Consider the following 15,733-nt stretch of genomic DNA (forward strand, 5'->3'; position numbering starts at 1 on the left):
GGTCATGGTGCATTGTGATGAGAAGACCATGGATAATTGTGATGATGAGCGTCATTGAGCGTTGTGATGACAAGTGTTATGGAACATTGTGATCACAAGCATTTGGAGCATTCTGATGAGAGAGGTCATGGAGCATTTTGATTTCATTGTGATGACAATAGCATGAAGCATTATGATGATGGGGATGTTGCACTGTGATGCCAGGGGGCATGGAGGATTGTGATTACAGGGGTCTAGGAGCATACTGATGACAAAGGCATAGAGCATTGTGATGAGAGGGCCAAGGAGCATTCTGATGACATGCGTAATGGAGCTTTGTGATGACAAGGGCATGGAGCATTGTGATGGCAAGACCGTGGAGCATTGTGATGCGAAGACCTTGGATAATTGTGATTATGAGTGTCATGGAGCACTGTAGTAACAAGGGGCATGGAGCATTGTGAGGACAGGTGTCATGGAGTATTGTGATAACAGTGGTCATGGAGCATTGTGATGACAAGTGTCATGGAGCATTCTGATGACCATCTTGTGGAGTATTGTGATGACAATGGCATGGAGCATTGTGATGAAAAGGGCATGGAGCATTGTGATGAGAAGTCCACAGATAATGTTGAACACGAGTGTCATGGGGCGTTCTGATGACAAGCGTGATGGAACATTGTGATCACAAGGGTTTGGAACATTTTGATGCCAGAGGTCATGGAGCATTTTGATTTCACTGTGAGGACAATAGCATGAAGCATTATGATGATGAGGATGGTGAACTGTCATGCCAGGGAGCATGGAGGATTGCGATTACAGGGGTCTAGGAGCATCGTGATGAGAAGTGTATGGAGCATTGTGATGACAAGGCCGTGGAACATTGTGATGGCCGAAGTCATGGAGCATTGTTATGACATGCGTAATGGAGCATTGTGATGACAAGGGCATAGAGCATTGGTCTGAGAAGATTCATGGGTTATTGTGATGAGAGTGGGCATGGAGCATTGTGATGACAAGGGCAAGAACCATTGTTATACATGGGACATGGAGGAATGTAATGACTATGGCATGGAGCATTGTGATGAGAAGGGCATGGAACATTGTGATGACAAGCGTCATGGAGCTTTGTGATGACAAGGGTACGGAGCAAGGCGATGAGAGTTTTCATGGAGCATTGTGATGAAAGTGGCATAGATCACTGTGATGCCAAAGGTCATGGAGCTTTGTGATGACAAAGGTCAGGAAGCATATTGATGTCAGGGCGTGGTACATTGTGATGAGAAAAGCAGGGAGCATTGTGATGACAAGGTCATGTAACATTTGGATGACAAAGGCATGGAGCATCGTGATGACAAGTGTCAAGGAGCACTGTGATGACAGGCGTAACGGTTCACTGTGATTACAGGTTTCATGGAGCATTGAGATGACAATGCTCATGGAGAATTTTGCTGACAAGAGTCCCGGATCATTGTTTTGTCAGTGGTCATGGAGCGATGTGATGACATTGGTCATGCAGCATTGTGAGGACAGGGGTCATGGAGCATTGTGATGAAAAGAGGCATGGATCATTGTGATGACAAGGTCATGGAATATTGTATAGACAGGTGTCAGGGAGCATTGTGATGACATATGTCAGGGTCCATTGTGATGACAATGGCATGGAGCATTGTGATGACAAGGTCATGTAGCATTTTGCTGACAAAGGAATGGAGCACTGTGGGGAAAATATTCATGGAGTAATGTGATGACAGGTGCCATGGAGCATTGTGATGATAAGGGAATGGAGCCCTGTGATGACAAGGTTCTGGAGCATTGTTATGAGAAGACCATGGAGCCTTGTGATGACAAATCTCCTGGGGCATTCTGATGATAAGGGACATGCAACACTGTGATTACAGGGGTCTTGGAGTATTGTGATGACAAGGGCATGGAGCATTGTGATGAGAAGGCCATGAAGCTTTCTGATGACATGCATCATGGCCTTTGTGATGACAAGGGCATGGAGCACTGTGAGTGCAGTGTTCTTGGAGCCTTGTGATGAAAAAGGCATGGATCATTGGGATGAAAAGGGCATGGAGCATTTTCATGCCAGGCTTCAAGGAGCATACTGACGACAAGTGTCAGGGAGCATTTTGATGACAAGTGTATTGAGCATTGTGATGACAAAGGTCATGGAGCATTGTGATGAGAAGACCATGGATAATTGTGATGACGAGCATCATTGAGCATTGTGATGACAAGTGTAATGGAACATTGTGATCACAAGCATTTGCAGCATTCTGATGAGAGAGGTCATGGAGCATTTTGATTTCATTGTGATGATAATAGCATGAAGCATTATGATGATGGGGATGTTGCACTGTAATGCCAGGGGGCATGGAAGATTTTGATTACAGGGGTCTAGGAGCATAGTGATGACAAGGGCATGGAGCATTGAGATGAGAGGGCCAAGGAGCATTCTGATGACATGCATCATGGAGGTTTGTGATGACAAGGAAATGGAGCATTGTTATGGCAAGACCATGGAGCATTGTGATGCGAAGACCTTGGATAATTGTGATGATGAGTGTCATGGAGCACTGTAATGACAAGGGGCATGGAGCATTGTGAGGACAGGTGTCATGGAGCATTGTGATAACAGGGGTCATAGAGCATTGTGATGACAAGTGTCATGGAGCATTCTGATGACCATCTTGTGGACTATTGTGATGACAATGGCATGGAGCACTATGATGAACAAGGCATGGAGCATTGTGATGAAAAGTCTACAGATAATGGTGAAGACGAGTGTCATGGGGCGTTGTGATGACAAGTGTGATGGAACATTGTGATCACAAGGGTTTGGAGCATTGTGATGCCAGAGGTCATGGAGCATTTTGATTTCATTGTGATGACAATAGCATGAAGCATTATGATGATGGGGATGGTGCACTGTGATGCCAGGGGGCATGGAGGATTGTGATTACAGGGGTATAGGAGCATCGTGATAAAAGAGGTCATGGAGCATTTTGGTTTCCTTGTGATGATAATAACATGAAGCATTTTGATGATGGTCATGGTGCATTGTGATGAAGGGGTCCATGGAGCATTGAGATGAAAAGGGGCATGGAGCATTGTGATTACAGGGGTCTTGGAGCATTGTGCTGACATGGGCATGGAGCATTGTGATGAGAAGGCCATGGCGGATTCTGATGACATGTGTCATGGAGCTTTGTGATGACAAGGGCATGGAGCATTGTGATGAGAAGTCCACAGATAACGGTGAAGACGAGCGTCATGATGACAAGTGTTATGGAACATAGTGATCACAAGGGTTTGGGGCATTGTGATGACAGAGGTCATGGAACATTTTGATTTCATTGTGATGACAATAGCATGAAGCATTATGATGATGGACATGGTGCATTGTGATGACAGTTTTCATGGAGCACTGAGATGAAAAGGGGCATGGAGCATTGTGATTACAGGGGTATTGGAGCATTGCGATGACAAGGGCATGGATCATTATGAGGACAAGATCAAGGAGTATTGTGAAGGCAGGTGTCAGAGAGCATTGTGATGACATATGTCAGGGTCAATAGTGATGACAATGGCATGGAGCATTGTGATGCCAAGGGCCATTGAGAATTTTGATGACAAACTCGTGAAGCACTGTGATGACAAGCGCATGGAGCTTGCCTATGACAAGGGTCATGGAGCATTGCGATGACAAGTGCATGGAGGACTGTGATGACAAGAGCATGTAACATTATGATGAGAAGTGTCATGGACCATTGTGATGACAAGGACGTCGAGAATTGTGATGACAATGGACATGGAGCATTGGGATGACCAGGGCATGGAGCTTTGTGATGGCAAGACCGTGGAGCATTGTGATGCGAAGACCTTGGATAATTGTGATGACGAGTGTCTTGGAGCACTGTAATGACAAGGGCCATGGAGCATTGTGAGGATAGGGGTCATGGAGCATTGTGATGACAAGTGTCATGGAGCATTCTGATGACCATCTTGTGGAGTATTGTGATGACAATGGCATGGAGCATTGTGATGAAAAGGGCATGGAGCATTGTGATGAAAAGTCCACAAATAATGGTGAAGACGAGCGTCATGGGGCGTTGTGATGACAAGTGTGATGGAACATTGTGATCACAAGGGTTTGGAGCATTGTGATGCCAGAGGTCATGGAGCATTTTGATTTCATTGTGATGACAATAGCATGAAGTATTATGATGATGGGGATGGAGTAGTGTGACGCCAGGGTGCATAGACGATTGTGATGACAGGGGTCTAGGAGCATCGTGATGACCAGGGCATTGAGCATCGTGATGAGAAGGCCAAGGAGCATTCTGATGACATGCGTCATGGAGCTTTGTGATGACAAGGGCTTGGAGCATTGTAATTGCAGTGTTCTTGGAACACTGAGATGACAAGTGTCATGGAGCCTTGTGATGACAAGGCCGTGGAATATTGTGATGGCAGTGGTCATGGAGCTTTGTTATGACAGTGGTAATTGATCATTGTGATAACAAGGGCATAGAGCATTGGTCTGAGAAGTTTCATGGATTATTGTGATAAGAGTGGGCCTGGAGCATTGTGATGACAAAGGCAAGGAACATTGTGATGACAAGGACATGGAGCATTGTGATGCCAAGGGCCATGGAGAATTTTGATGACAAGTTCGTGAAGCACTGTGATGAAAAGCGCATGGAGCTTGCTATGACAAGGATCATGGAGCATTGCGATGACAAGTGCATGGAGGATTGTGATGACAAGAGCTTGTAACATTATGATGAGAAGTGTCATGGACCATTGTGATGACAAGGACGTGGAGAATTGTGATGACAATGGACATGGAGCATTGGGATGACCAGGGCATGGAGCATTGTGATGGCAAGACCGTGGAGCATTGTGATGAGAAGACCATGGATAATTGTGATGACGAGTGTCTTGGAGCACTGTAATGACAAGGGGCATGGAGCATTGTGAGGACAGCTGTCATGGAGCATTGTGAGGACGGGGTCATGGAACATTGTGATGACAAGTGTCATGGAGCATTCTGATCACCATCTTGTGGAGTATTGTGATGACAATGGCATGGAGCATTGTGATGCCAAGTGTTATGGAGCATTGTGATCACAAGTGTTTGTAGCATTGTGATGACAGAGGTCATGGAACACTGTGATTTCAAAGAGCATGGAGCATTGTGATGACAAGTGTATGGAGCAATGTGATCCCAAGTTTCATGGAGGATTGTGATGACAAGCGCATGGAGCATTGTGATGGCGAGGTCATGTAGGATTTTGCTGACAAAGGCATGGAGCATGGTGATTACAGTGGTCATTGAGCATTGGGATGACAAGGGTATGGAGCATTGGGCTTAAAATGTTCATGGAGTATTGTGATGACAGGTTTCATGGAGCATGGTGAGGAAAAGGGAAAGGAGCATTGTGATGCCAAAATCCTGGGGCATTTTGATGATTAGACCATGGAGCCTTGTGATGACAAGTCTCATGGAGCATTCTGATGAAACGGGGAATGGAGCATTGTGATGACAAGGTCATGTAGCATTTTGCGGACAAAGGCATGGAGCATTGTGGGGAAAATATTCATGGAGTAATGTGATGACAGGTGTCATGGAGCATTTTTATGATAAGGGAATGGAGCACTGTGAAGACAAGGTTCTGGAGCATTGTTATGAGAAGACCATGGAGCCTTGTGATGACAAATCTCCTGGGGCATTCTGATGATAAGGGGCATGGAACACTGTGATTACAGGGGTCTTGGTGTATTGTGATGACAAGGGCATGGAGCATTGTGATGAGAAGGCCATGGAGCTTTCTGATGACATGCATCATGGCCTTTGTGATGACAAGGGCATGGAGCATTGTGAGTGCAGTGTTCTTGGAGCCTTGTGATTAAAAAGGCATGGATCATTGGGATGAAAAAGGCATGGAGCCTTGTCATGACAGGCTTCAAGGAGCATACTGACGACAAGTGTCAGGGAGCATTTTGATGACAAGTGTAATGAGCATTGTGATGACAAAGGTCATGGAACATTGTGATGAGAAGACCATGGATAATTGTGATGATGAGCGTCATTGAGCGTTGTGATGACAAGTGTTATGGAACAATGTGATCACAAGCATTTGGAGCATTCTGATGAGAGTGGTCATGGAGCATTTTGATTTCATTGTGATGAAAATAGCATGAAGCATTATGATGATGGGGATGTTGCACTGTGGTGCCAGGGTGCATGGAGGATTTTGATTACAGGTGTCTAGGAGCATAGTGATGACAAAGGCATGGAGCATTGTGATGAGAGGGCTAAGGAGCATTCTGATGACATGCGTCATGGAGCTTTGTGATGACAAGGGCATGGAGCATTGTGATGGCAAGACCGTGGAGCATTGTGATGCGAAGACCTTGGATAATTGTGATTATGAGTGTCATGGAGCACTGTAGTAACAAGGGGCATGGAGCATTGTGAGGACAGGTGTCATGGAGTATTGTGATAACAGTGGTCATGGAGCATTGTGATGACAAGTGTCATGGAGCATTCTGATGACCATCTTGTGGAGTATTGTGATGACAATGGCATGGAGCATTGTGATGAAAAGGGCATGGAGCATTGTGATGAGAAGTCCACAGATAATGTTGAACACGAGTGTCATGGGGCGTTCTGATGACAAGCGTGATGGAACATTGTGATCACAAGGGTTTGGAACATTTTGATGCCAGAGGTCATGGAGCATTTTGATTTCACTGTGAGGACAATAGCATGAAGCATTATGATGATGAGGATGGTGAACTGTCATGCCAGGGAGCATGGAGGATTGCGATTACAGGGGTCTAGGAGCATCGTGATGAGAAGTGTATGGAGCATTGTGATGACAAGGCCGTGGAACATTGTGATGGCCGAAGTCATGGAGCATTGTTATGACATGCGTAATGGAGCATTGTGATGACAAGGGCATAGAGCATTGGTCTGAGAAGATTCATGGGTTATTGTGATGAGAGTGGGCATGGAGCATTGTGATGACAAGGGCAAGAACCATTGTTATACATGGGACATGGAGGAATGTAATGACTATGGCATGGAGCATTGTGATGAGAAGGGCATGGAACATTGTGATGACAAGCGTCATGGAGCTTTGTGATGACAAGGGTACGGAGCAATGCGATGAGAGTTTTCATGGAGCATTGTGATGAAAGTGGCATAGATCACTGTGATGCCAAAGGTCATGGAGCTTTGTGATGACAAAGGTCAGGAAGCATATTGATGTCAGGGCGTGGTACATTGTGATGAGAAAAGCAGGGAGCATTGTGATGACAAGGTCATGTAACATTTGGATGACAAAGGCATGGAGCATCGTGATGACAAGTGTCAAGGAGCACTGTGATGACAGGCGTAACGATTCACTGTGATTACAGGTTTCATGGAGCATTGAGATGACAATGCTCATGGAGAATTTTGCTGACAAGAGTCCCGGATCATTGTTTTGTCAGGGGTCATGGAGCGATGTGATGACATTGGTCATGCAGCATTGTGAGGACAGGGGTCATGGAGCATTGTGATGAAAAGAGGCATGGATCATTGTGATGACAAGGTCATGGAATATTGTATAGACAGGTGTCAGGGAGCATTGTGATGACATATGTCAGGGTCCATTGTGATGACAATGGCATGGAGCATTGTGATGACAAGGTCATGTAGCATTTTGCTGACAAAGGAATGGAGCACTGTGGGGAAAATATTCATGGAGTAATGTGATGACAGGTGCCATGGAGCATTGTGATGATAAGGGAATGGAGCCCTGTGATGACAAGGTTCTGGAGCATTGTTATGAGAAGACCATGGAGCCTTGTGATGACAAATCTCCTGGGGCATTCTGATGATAAGGGACATGCAACACTGTGATTACAGGGGTCTTGGAGTATTGTGATGACAAGGGCATGGAGCATTGTGATGAGAAGGCCATGAAGCTTTCTGATGACATGCATCATGGCCTTTGTGATGACAAGGGCATGGAGCACTGTGAGTGCAGTGTTCTTGGAGCCTTGTGATGAAAAAGCATGGATCATTGGGATGAAAAGGGCATGGAGCATTTTCATGCCAGGCTTCAAGGAGCATACTGACGACAAGTGTCAGGGAGCATTTTGATGACAAGTGTATTGAGCATTGTGATGACAAAGGTCATGGAGCATTGTGATGAGAAGACCATGGATAATTGTGATGACGAGCATCATTGAGCATTGTGATGACAAGTGTAATGGAACATTGTGATCACAAGCATTTGCAGCATTCTGATGAGAGAGGTCATGGAGCATTTTGATTTCATTGTGATGATAATAGCATGAAGCATTATGATGATGGGGATGTTGCACTGTAATGCCAGGGGGCATGGGAGATTTTGATTACAGGGGTCTAGGAGCATAGTGATGACAAGGGCATGGAGCATTGAGATGAGAGGGCCAAGGAGCATTCTGATGACATGCATCATGGAGCTTTGTGATGACAAGGAAATGGAGCATTGTTATGGCAAGACCATGGAGCATTGTGATGCGAAGACCTTGGATAATTGTGATGATGAGTGTCATGGAGCACTGTAATGACAAGGGGCATGGAGCATTGTGAGGACAGGTGTCATGGAGCATTGTGATAACAGGGGTCATAGAGCATTGTGATGACAAGTGTCATGGAGCATTCTGATGACCATCTTGTGGACTATTGTGATGACAATGGCATGGAGCACTATGATGAACAAGGCATGGAGCATTGTGATGAAAAGTCTACAGATAATGGTGAAGACGAGTGTCATGGGGCGTTGTGATGACAAGTGTGATGGAACATTGTGATCACAAGGGTTTGGAGCATTGTGATGCCAGAGGTCATGGAGCATTTTGATTTCATTGTGATGACAATAGCATGAAGCATTATGATGATGGGGATGGTGCACTGTGATGCCAGGGGGCATGGAGGATTGTGATTACAGGGGTATAGGAGCATCGTGATAAAAGAGGTCAGGGAGCATTTTGGTTTCCTTGTGATGATAATAACATGAAGCATTTTGATGATGGTCATGGTGCATTGTGATGAAGGGGTCCATGGAGCATTGAGATGAAAAGGGGCATGGAGCATTGTGATTACAGGGGTCTTGGAGCATTGTGCTGACATGGGCATGGAGCATTGTGATGAGAAGCCCATGGCGGATTCTGATGACATGCGTCATGGAGCTTTGTGATGACAAGGGCATGGAGCATTGTGATGAGAAGTCCACAGATAACGGTGAAGACGAGCGTCATGATGACAAGTGTTATGGAACATAGTGATCACAAGGGTTTGGGGCATTGTGATGACAGAGGTCATGGAACATTTTGATTTCATTGTGATGACAATAGCATGAAGCATTATGATGATGGACATGGTGCATTGTGATGACAGTTTTCATGGAGCACTGAGATGAAAAGGGGCATGGAGCATTGTGATTACAGGGGTATTGGAGCATTGCGATGACAAGGGCATGGATCATTATGAGGACAAGATCAAGGAGTATTGTGAAGGCAGGTGTCAGAGAGCATTGTGATGACATATGTCAGGGTCAATAGTGATGACAATGGCATGGAGCATTGTGATGCCAAGGGCCATTGAGAATTTTGATGACAAACTCGTGAAGCACTGTGATGACAAGCGCATGGAGCTTGCCTATGACAAGGGTCATGGAGCATTGCGATGACAAGTGCATGGAGGACTGTGATGACAAGAGCATGTATCATTATGATGAGAAGTGTCATGGACCATTGTGATGACAAGGACGTCGAGAATTGTGATGACAATGGACATGGAGCATTGGGATGACCAGGGCATGGAGCTTTGTGATGGCAAGACCGTGGAGCATTGTGATGCGAAGACCTTGGATAATTGTGATGACGAGTGTCTTGCAGCACTGTAATGACAAGGGGCATGGAGCATTGTGAGGATAGGGGTCATGGAGCATTGTGATGACAAGTGTCATGGAGCATTCTGATGACCATCTTGTGGAGTATTGTGATGACAATGGCATGGAGCATTGTGATGAAAAGGGCATGGAGCATTGTGATGAAAAGTCCACAAATAATGGTGAAGACGAGCGTCATGGGGCGTTGTGATGACAAGTGTGATGGAACATTGTGATCACAAGGGTTTGGAGCATTGTGATGCCAGAGGTCATGGAGCATTTTGATTTCATTGTGATGACAATAGCATGAAGTATTATGATGATGGGGATGGAGTAGTGTGACGCCAGGGTGCATAGACGATTGTGATGACAGGGGTCTAGGAGCATCGTGATGACCAGGGCATTGAGCATCGTGATGAGAAGGCCAAGGAGCATTCTGATGACATGCGTCATGGAGCTTTGTGATGACAAGGGCTTGGAGCATTGTAATTGCAGTGTTCTTGGAACACTGAGATGACAAGTGTCATGGAGCCTTGTGATGACAAGGCCGTGGAATATTGTGATGGCAGTGGTCATGGAGCTTTGTTATGACAGGGGTAATTGATCATTGTGATAACAAGGGCATAGAGCATTGGTCTGAGAAGTTTCATGGATTATTGTGATAAGAGTGGGCCTGGAGCATTGTGATGACAAAGGCAAGGAACATTGTGATGACAAGGACATGGAGCATTGTGATGCCAAGGGCCATGGAGAATTTTGATGACAAGTTCGTGAAGCACTGTGATGAAAAGCGCATGGAGCTTGCTATGACAAGGGTCATGGAGCATTGCGATGACAAGTGCATGGAGGATTGTGATGACAAGAGCTTGTAACATTATGATGAGAAGTGTCATGGACCATTGTGATGACAAGGACGTGGAGAATTGTGATGACAATGCACATGGAGCATTGGGATGACCAGGGCATGGAGCATTGTGATGGCAAGACCGAGGAACATTGTGATGAGAAGACCATGGATAATTGTGATGACGAGTGTCTTGGAGCACTGTAATGACAAGGGGCATGGAGCATTGTGAGGACAGCTGTCATGGAGCATTGTGAGGACGGGGTCATGGAACATTGTGATGACAAGTGTCATGGAGCATTCTGATGACCATCTTGTGGAGTATTGTGATGACAATGGCATGGAGCATTGTGATGAAAAGAGCATGGAACATTGTGATGAAAGAGTCATGGAGCCTTTTCATGACACGTTTCAAGGCGTATTCTGACGACAATTGTCAGGGAGCATTGTGATGACAAGTGTATTGAGCATTGTGATAACAAAGTTCATGAAGCATTGTGATGACAATGGCATGGAGCATTGTGATGCCAAGTGTTATGGAGCATTGTGATCACAAGTGTTTGTAGCATTGTGATGACACAGGTCATGGAACACTGTGATTTCAAAGAGCATGGAGCATTGTGATGACAAGTGTATGGAGCAATGTGATCCCAAGTTTCATGGAGGATTGTGATGACAAGCGCATGGAGCATTGTGATGGCGAGGTCATGTAGGATTTTGCTGACAAAGGCATGGAGCATGGTGATTACAGTGGTCATTGAGCATTGGGATGACAAGGGTATGGAGCATTGGGCTTAAAATGTTCATGGAGTATTGTGATGACAGGTTTCATGGAGCATGGTGAGGAAAAGGGAAAGGAGCATTGTGATGCCACAATCCTGGAGCATTTTGATGAGTAAACCATGGAGCCTTGTGATGACAAGTCTCATGGAGCATTCTGATGAAAAGGGGCATGGAGCATAGTGATGACTGGGGTCATGTAGCATTTTGCTTACAAAGGCATGGAGCATTTTGGGGAAAATATTCATGGAGTAATGTGATGACAGGTGTCATGGAGCATTGTGATGATAAGGGAATGGAGCACTGTGATGACAAGGTTCTGGAGCCCTGTTTTGAGAAGACCATGGAGCCTTGTGATGACAAATCTCATGGAGCATTCTGATGGTAAGGGACATGGAACACTGTGATTACAGGGTTCTTGGAGTATTTTGATGACAAGGGCATGGAGCATTGTGATGAGAAGGCCATGGAGCTTTCTGATGACCTGAATCATGGCCTTTGTGATGACAAGGGCATGGAGCATTGTGAGTGCAGTGTTCTTGGAGACTTGTGATTAAAAAGGCATGGATCATTGTGTTGAAAAAGTCATGAAGCCTTGTCATGACAGGCTTCAAAGAACATACTGATGACAAGTGTCAGGGAGCATTGTGATGACATGAGTATAGAGCATTGTGATGGCAAATTTCATGGAGCATTGTGATGAGAAGACCAAGGATAATTGTGATGATGAGCGTCATTGGGCGTTGTGATGACAAGTGTTATGGAACATTGTGATAAGAAGCGTTTGGAGCATTCTGATGAGAGAGGTCATGGAGCATTTTGATTTCATTGTGATGACAATAACATGAAGCATTATGATGATGGTCATAGTGCATTGTGAATAAAGTGTCCATGGAGTATTGAGATGACAAGGGGCATGGAGCATTGTGATTACAGGGGTTTTGGAGCATTGTGATGACAAGGGCATGGATCATTATGATGACAAGATGAAGGAGTATTGTGAAGGCAGGTGTCAGTGAACATTGTGATGACATATGTCAGGGTCCATTGTGATGACAATGGCATGGAGCATTGTGATGACAAGGACATAGAGCATTGTGATGCCAAGGGCCATTGAGAATTTTGATGACAAGGTCGTGAAGCACTGTGATGACAAGTGCATGGAGCTTGCTATGACAAGGGTCATGGAGCATTGTGATGACAAGTGCATGGAGAATTGTGATGACAAGAGCATGTAACATTATGATGAGAAGTGTCATGGTCCTTTGTGATGACAAGGACGTTGAGAATTGTGATGACAATGGACATGGAGCATTGGGATGACCAGGGCATGGAGCTTTGTAATGGCAAGACCGTGGAGCATTGTGATGCGAAGACCTTGCATAATTGTGATGACGAGTGTCTTGGAGCACTGTAATGACAAGGGGCATCGAGCATTGTGAGGACAGTGTTCATGGAGCATTGTGATGACAAGTGTCATGGAGCATTCTGATGACCATCTTGTGGAGTATTGTGATGACAATGGCATGGAGCATTGTGATGAAAAGGGCATGGAGCATTGTGATGAGAAGTCCACAGATAATGTTGAACACGAGTGTCATGGGGTGTTCTGATGACAAGTGTGATGGAACATTGTGATCATAAGGGTTTGGAACATTTTGATGCCAGAGGTCATGGAGCATTTTGATTTCATTGTGATGACAATAGCATGAAGCATTATTATGATGGGGATGGTGAACTGTGATGCCAGGGAGCATGGAGGATTGTGATTACAGGGGTCTAGGAGCATCGTGATGACAAGTGTATGGAGCATTGTGATGAGAGGGCCAAGGAGCATTCTGATGACATGCGTCATGGAGTTTTGTGATGACAAGGACATGGAGCATTGTAATTGTTTGGGTCTTGGGGCATTGAGATGACAAGTGTCATGGAGCCTTGTGATGACAAGGCCGTGGAACATTGTGATGGCCGAAGTCATGGAGCATTGTTATGACATGCGCAATGGAGCATTGTGATAACAAGGGCATAGAGCATTGGTCTGAGAAGATTCATGGATTATTTTGATGAGAGTGGGCATGGAGCATTGTGATGACAAGGGCAAGGAACATTGTGATACATGGGTCATGGAGGAATGTAATGACTATGGCATGGATCATTGTGATGAGAAGGGCATGGAACATTGTGATGACAAGCGGCATGGAGCTTTGTGATGACAAGGGCACGGAGCAATGTGATGAGAGCTTTCATGGAGCATTGTGATGACAGGGGCATGGATCACTGTGATGCCAAAGGTCATGGAGCTTTGTGATAACAAAGGTCATGAAGCATATTGATGTCAGGGCGTGGTACATTGTGATGAGAAGGGCAGGGAGCATTGTGATGACAAGGTCATGTAACATTTTGATGACAAAGGCATGGAGCATCGTGATGACAAGTGTCAAGGAGCACTGTGATAACAGGCGTCACGATTTACTGTGATTACAGGTTTCATGGAGCATTGAGATGACAATGCTCATGGAGAATTTTGCTGACAAGAGTCCCGGATCATTGTTTTGTCAGGGGTCATGGAGCGTTGTGATGACAGTGGTCATGCAGCATTGTGAGGACAGGGGTCATGGAGCATTGTGATGAAAAGAGGCATGGATCATTGTGATGACAAGGTCATGGAATATTGTATCGACAGGTGTCAGGGAGCATTGTGATGACATATGTCAGGGTCCATTGTGATGACAATGGCATGGAGCATTGTGATGACAAGAGCATGGAACATTGTGATGCCAAGGGTCATTGAGAATTTTGATGACAATGTCGTGAAGCACTGTGATGACAAGCGCATAGAGCTTGCTATGACAAGGGTCATGGAGCATTGCGATGACAAGTGCATGGAGGATTGTGATGACAAGAACATGTAACATTATGATGAGAAGTGTCATGGACCATAGTGATGACAAGAAGGTGGAGAATTGTGATGACAATGGACACGGAGCATTGGGATGCCAGGGCATGGAGCATTGTGACGGCAATACCGTGGAGCATTGTGATGAGAAGACCATGGATAATTGTGATGACGAGTGTCTTGGAGCACTGTAATGACAAGGGGCATGGAGCATTGTGAGGACAGCTGTTATGGAGCATTGTGATGATAGGGGTCATGGAGCATTGTGATGACAAGTGTCATGGAGCATTCTGATGACCATCTTGTGGAGTATTGTGATGACAATGGCATGGAGCATTGTGATGAAAAGGGCATGTAGCATTGTGATGAAAAAGGCATGGAGCCTTTTAATGACAGGTTTCAAGGAGCATTCTGACAACACGTATCAGTGAGCATTGTGATGACAAGTGTATTGAGCATTGTGATAACAATGGTCATGAAGCATTGTGATGGCAATGGCATGGAGCATTGTGATGCCTAGTGTTATGGAGCATTGTGATCACAACTGTTTGTAGCATTGTGATGACAGGGGTCATGGAGCACTGTGATTTCAAGGGGCATGCAGCATTGTGATGACAAGTGTATGTGGCAATGTGATCCCAAGGTTCATGGAGGAATATGTTGACAAGTGCTTGGAGCATTGTGATGGCAAGTTCATGTAGGATTTTGCTACAAAGGTATGGAGCATGGTGATTACAGTGGTCATTGAGCATTTGGATGACAAGGGTATGGAGCATTGGGCTTAAAATATTCATGGAGTATTGTGATGACAGGTTTCATGGAGCATTGTGATGAAAAGGGAAAGGAGCATTGTGATGACAAGATCCTGGAGCATTGTGATGAGTAGACCATGGAGCCTTGTGATGACAAGTCTCATGGAGCATTCTGATGAAACGGGGCATGGAGCATTGTGATGACAAGGTCATGTAGCATTTTGCTGACAAAGGCATGGAGCAATGTGGGGAAAATATTCATGGAGTAATGTGATGACAGGTGTCATGGAGCATTTTGATGATAAGGGAATGGAGCACTGTGAAGACAAGGTTCTGGAGCATTGTTATGAGAAGACCATGGAGCCTTGTGATGACAAATCTCCGGGGGCATTCTGACGATAAGGGGCATGGAACACTGTGATTACAGGGGTCTTGGTGTATTGTGATGACAAGGGCATGGAGCATTGTGATGAGAAGGCCATGGAGCTTTCTGATGACATGCATCATGGCCTTTGTGATGACAAGGGCATGGAGTATTGTGAGT

Source organism: Mesoplodon densirostris, chromosome Y, assembly GCF_025265405.1.
Source record: "Mesoplodon densirostris isolate mMesDen1 chromosome Y, mMesDen1 primary haplotype, whole genome shotgun sequence".
Taxonomy (NCBI): Eukaryota; Metazoa; Chordata; class Mammalia; order Artiodactyla; family Ziphiidae; genus Mesoplodon; species Mesoplodon densirostris.